The sequence below is a fragment of the Ascidiella aspersa genome, chromosome 7 (assembly GCF_963924565.1).
Source record: "Ascidiella aspersa chromosome 7, kaAscAspe10.2, whole genome shotgun sequence".
Classification (NCBI taxonomy): domain Eukaryota; kingdom Metazoa; phylum Chordata; class Ascidiacea; order Phlebobranchia; family Ascidiidae; genus Ascidiella; species Ascidiella aspersa.
Genome location: NC_139453.1, coordinates 15,892,802 through 15,898,993, shown reverse-complemented (window position 1 = coordinate 15,898,993; position 6,192 = coordinate 15,892,802). Strand labels below are relative to the sequence as shown.

The following is a 6,192-nucleotide window of genomic DNA, read 5'->3' as shown; positions in this document are numbered from 1 at the left end:
TTTATCGTTTTTGTGCTAGCGCTTTGGTGCTGTGTAGCTTCTGGTATTGTCGTCATAGTCGTGCGTATGTTAAGAGTAGAGGATCCAGGATTTTTGTTTAGGGGATTTTTTAGAGAAACGTCACAAAGTTACATTTAAATGTCAAAACGATGTAACCTTAACAACACCTACGTTACTTTGTTAAAGTTCTTGGTTGGAAAGGTGCTACTGATAATACGAAAAACACGTTACAAACATGTTATCTATTCGCACGAAGCGAACAACGCTTTTAAATCGTTTAAGCTACCAAAACGCTTTATTCTTGAGGTCCTGTTGAAAAGCAAATAGTGCCTTTAATAAAAGCCATTTTAACAAATAGGTCAGTGCTTTTCAACCTTTTTTCACTTTGTTATTTCAGATATTTTTCATCCGCACAAAACAGGCAAAGTAAGAGTTGATGATACAAGCTCGTATCGAAACGTCTTAATAAAGATGATGTCGATCTACTCGACCTTTTTGACTTTGCAATTTATTATCAAGCAACAATGAAAGGGTTTGTGCATTAAAACCGTGAGCCCTTTAACCGATATAAAATAAATAGCTTAAGATGCAATGAATCACTGCAGTGACTATTTACTGCATCTGTAACGCATATGTTGGCGCAACATCTTATTTGATTACTGTAATTCCACATAATTAAAAATAATAATAAGCACTATTTTTATCCGCACATTTATTCGCATTACAATTTTTTTCATCCGCACAAGTGCTTATACCAGGGGTCGGCAACCTTTCGTATACAGTGTGCCAGTTTATGAATATTTTCAAAATATCAACAACTCGCGTGCCAAACATTTTTCTATGTTTGGTTTTGCACTGGCAACCACGGCTACGGAGTCGGTTAAAAACAACCCGAGTCCGACTACGGCCAAATGTGCAATTTCATCTAGTCTCGAGTCCGGCTCAGATTCTACAGACTGAATTTCACACATTAACGTAACTAAAATAAGACGGGTATTCAGCAATCCACTCATAGGGGTCATAGAAAATATGCCATCATATGATTATCAGTTTTGAAATTTGGTACTGCGCATGCGCACACGTCGGACTCATTTTGCCTAGTCTTACTCGAGTCCCGAGTTGACTCCGCAGCCCTCCTGTGACTCTGACATCTAATTTACGAATCTTGGGAGAGGGTTGCCGACCCCTGGCGTATACCATCCCACCGGTTGAAAAGTACTGAAATAGGCAAAGTCGTATATACAAGAAACCTAGTCGCAAAACGTTAATTTGGTTTGCATTAACGAGTTTAAAATGCCCCAATTTACAGTGTTGGTTAGCAATGGCTTACTGGCACCTAGATCCACCCCTGTATATTATAGTATCCCTGTTTTTTACTTGGTCTGAAAAACTTGAATCAAGTCTCTCACCTGTTTTCCGACATTTGGGGTCTACCGTGAACCAATAATTTTCATTTCAAGGTCAAATGAATTGGAATTGTTTTGAGCTAATATATAGAACCCAAACGACAATCAGTAAAACACACTTGTTTCCAGGGTTGATTTTCACTACTCGTTGCACTACCTCCGTGAACTAGAAAATAACAGTTTTTAAAAAAAATTAGCATTTCGTTAAAAGTTTTTTATTTTGTGCAGTGTTTAACAAGTTATTTACAAATGACTTAAGACCCAGCCAAGTCATTTGTAGGCTACAAGTGAAGTCTTTTATTTAAAATTATTTTACAAAAACATTTAATTTTAACCCAAGATATTAGACAAAAAGTCCAGTGATTCAATTATTTTGTCAGCCGGTTCTATCACAAAAGTCATATTTTTCAGCCGGCTCTGTTACAAAATGTCTTTTTTTCGGCAACTAATTAAAGCAGTTGCAATAACAGGATGCAACCCTGGTTCTCACGAAAGGTTGGAATAGGGTTGCTAACCGTCCTTTATTACAAAGGACAGTCCTTTATTTTCCTTTTTTGTCCTTGTCCTTTTTGACATTCATAAAGGACGCCAAATGTCCTTTATTTTGATCTTTTGTACTAGATTTCATTCAAAAACGTTATTATTTAGAATATCTATTAAAAATCAAGAGCATGTATCATGTATGTGAAAATGCCTTACTAGCTACCGAAGCAAATGAAATCGTTACTAAAGCGTAAAGATCTGATTCAGTTGACAGGTAGCAGCTGTGGTGTGTGGTTTGTCGCGTTGTGCGACAGTGCCATTGGAATCTAATTTCTAGGTTTTGTTTAGAGCGTTTCTTTATCGCTGCCAAACAGTATAGTCAAATTTGAGTTGCGCTTAAGACAATAAGACTTCTTCCAGTCCTTTATTATGGTACTGAGAGTAAACAGCTACAAGATAATGCCATCATAAAAGACTAGAAGTGCTTAGTTAAGCCTTTAGCTCCCAAAAGTACCGGTATCGAAAATAATTCTGTCGCTAAGGCTACTTCCGCACTATGCAGCTCAGAAAAAATATAATTTAAAAAAATAATAGTTACAAATATACTACGAATAAATGAACATTCTATAATGTATTTCTTATTTGTGTTATTTCATGCATGTCATAAACTCATAATTACCATTTTTGAAATTGTTAAAAAGGAAAATACGTGTTTTTGTTACTTTTAAGTTATGTAACGCAACCATAATAGTTATGTTGAAATATTTTGTTAAAAAGGATATATATATATATATATATATATAAAACATATGCATATTATTTTTTGTCCTTTATTTTCCATTGACAAAATTGGCAACCCTAGGTTGGAACCGGCTGAATCCCATCACTGCTAACAAACACACTTAAAAGCAGCAGCCGTCTCATAACTTGTACTTATGACGCAACAATGCAAATTTCAGACAAACTATCACAAAGAAAAATTATTACAATTACAAAAAATTAAGACTATGTTTACGTGCGAGCTTGACCATTGCACATTTTGAAAAACAAACACGTGAACTACTTGAACCCTTGAACCGTAAAAATCGGTGTTTTAGATAAGATGCAAAAATCCACTGACAGTAAGAGTAATGCTAACCGGTTCGCTGATCTCATAAAATTTCGTTAAACAGTTCTATAGAACCTGTGCGAACCGGCTGAATCCCACCACTGCTTAAGTCATAGACACCTTAAATAGAAGGACTATATAGTAACTCGCACTCTCGGGTTACGAAACTTGGGTCCCAATCATAGACAACTTAAATAGATATGGTCCCAATATTTTATGTTATTATCTCATCTGAACGTCGCCAATGACATGAACAGACTACTCGCATTATGCTGTTAAACATGGGCGCCCGCACGGGGGGAGGGGCAGTGGGGGCACTTGCCCCTCTGGAATTTCAAAATGCGATTATTAGTAATATTTGTAAGTGTGATATGTATTTATTGTGAAGGTTAAAAATATTATACTTTATTATCCATTGCCCCAGCGGCGTACCAGGGGGGTTGGGGCTCTTGCCCCTTGCAGGTGGCGAAAGGCGTGCTTGTAATTTAGCGCTAGTTCCGTTGATGGAACTTAGAAAACTACGCTGCTGATAGTCGAATTATGTATGTTTCTACCACAATTAATCACACATATTTCACGGTCTTCGTTTCTTTTTTTGCTTGAAGTTAACGATTGCACACTGTGATTTCGCAGCTGGCGCCTGACAGGATTGTCGACGACGCACGTGTTCGCTTTGCGTCTAAAGGTTCGCTTTTGCTGGTCGTTCTTTGGCTGTTTCTGATTAGTTTTTTTGTGCATCTTGTAACCACCATTCTATGACGCCATACTGTCACTGTTTTATGACGTCATTATTCATGAACGTCAGACGGAAGATAGGGGAATTTCCTAAGTTGAAAATTTGGGACCCTCCTTTTTGATTTTCTGGTACGACCCTGATAAAAAAGTTAATTCAGATCAACTCAAGAAAATTCTGGAAGCTCTAGTAGCGGAAAGTGGTAGTATAATTTCTTGTGTAGGTGATAATTGCAATTCAAATGTTGCAGGTAATGGTAAATTACATGGCCCTGGTACAGTCTTCATTGACGCTATAAATTATTATGCTTTCCTCGTTTTTGACTACGTTTATTCTTTTAAAAACATAAGAATTAACTTGATAACGGTGCATGTTAAGGAACTTTCTTTCACAAAAGATGGAAACACATATATTGCACGATGGAAGGACATAGAAGCACTGTACAATGAAGCCCCCTCCCCCACCGTCTTACCAAGATCACATACACAGCTGTGTACCCAAAATCTTTGCAGAGACAAAGCGCGCATTTTGTATGCCAGATATTCAATGACAAGACAGTTGCTGCTTTTTCAACTCTAAAGGATAAACTTGGCATTAACTAGGGCACCATCATTTTTGTCAAATTCATCACTGATTGGTTTCAACTGATGAATGTGATGACTGTGGTTAACCATGGACCAAGAGCTGCACTAGTTTCAAGAAACTTGATGAAACTAGTGACATTATAGCCTCTCATGCATGGTCAGGTGGTCGATGTCGGACGCAGAAGCTTACCAATCAAACTGCAGAAGCATTTGTACGGTCTACAAGAGCCGTCGAGGCCGCAGAGTTGCTACTGACTCAACACAACTTCATCTACTGTTCTACCTGGTGTGTTTGCTGATGAGGCCCTTGAAAAGTTCTTTGGTCAAGCTAGACAACGAAATGGAAGTAATTTCTATGGTGAAATTGTAAATATCAAGACAGCTGCAAAAACCAAAAACCTCCATGCGTTTTTAAAATATGAGTGAACTCCGTGCGAGTCTCATGATGTGCCTTGCACCTCTAACATTTGCATTGATGATGATCAATTTTACATCACCATTGCTGACATTGAAGACCTAGTGCAATCTAATGACAGTGTCAAACATAAATGTATTTTATAGCTGGATATTTGGAACACAAATATTGAGCTAATATCTTGCGTATCGAAACTGAAAATGACGACGACCATCGGATTAATTCGGAGTTTCTCACAAACTTAAATAGAGGTAGACTAACTGTACCTCTACTCTCAACAGTACATTTCGTACACTCAGCCTATAAACTGTTTAGTAAGTGCAACTTGCATTGCTGCCGAGCTCATCGCCATGCTTTGCTTCTTGTCGATATTCCAACGGTTGTAATTCAAGGAGCATGTCTTACTTTGTCAAACATTCTTTTAAAAGCATTTGTGCTTGACAACAGTTACAAAGAAAGACAACTCGGCTGTTTGAGAAGAAAAGAAAAACCCTCTACTAAAAACTGAACAAGTATCTTTAGAATGCCAACAAGTAGTTTGATTACTCATTTATACAAATTTCATTGTGGTGAGTCCCTTGAAATAACATTGTTCTAGCAATTTTTACCTAAAAATGTTAAATATATATTGTAGAAAAATTAACTTTCAATTGTGTTATTTCATAAATAACTAAGTTGTTCGTCTAAGATATATTTCTGTTGAACTATCCAGGCTAAATTGTCCAGGTATAAATTTTAATTCAGTCACAGGGTAACATACTGTGTGTTTCAGTTGTTTAAAGGAAAAAAATATGCAATATTTTGAGTGATTTTGCGCTATTTTGATGTGATTTGACCTTTAAATTCAGATGACCTCGTAGAAGGTTAAAAGTATGAAAAAGTAATTCCTCACCCTTCAAAACCCTCCAAGAGTCACCAGAATGAAGGTTCTACCATGTATTTGACACAAATTATGGTGGGACCCAAGTTACAACTTGGGACCCAAGTTTCAGATACCGAGCATAGAAGATACCAGTCTTTCTATTTAAGGTGTCTATGGCTTAAGTCCATGTCAGAAGACATTCGATATAGGCCTACAGTTTCCGATTAGTACAGAAATTAATTCTGTGTTAATTGTTTTGACGCAATACTTTATATACCTACTTCTAACACCCCAAAATACACTGTATAAAAGAGCGTTACAAGTGTTTCTGTTGTAAGTTGGTCGCGATGACAAAAGAGGACGTGTCACTTAGGGTCAATCTAATTTTGAAGTGTTTGGTAAACAAATTCATTGTTGTTGTGGTCAATTATACCTGTAATATTTTCAGTAACGCCACAGAATACCAGCACAGAAAATGTTTTTTTTCTCTCTCAAGATTGATCATACGTATCTTTCTTATATCTTTTAAGTCACCAACATTTTTGGCCATCATAAAAATTTTCCACTGGCCAAATGATACAGAACGTCTCTACCTATATCT

General features: G+C 36.9%; 1 pseudogene; it reads left to right on the top strand.

Annotated features, from left to right (window-relative positions):
- The first annotated feature begins 4,370 nt into the window (after window positions 1-4,370).
- On the top strand, window positions 4,371-5,237 carry LOC146138023 (uncharacterized; annotated as a pseudogene).
- The last annotated feature ends 955 nt before the right edge of the window (window positions 5,238-6,192 follow it).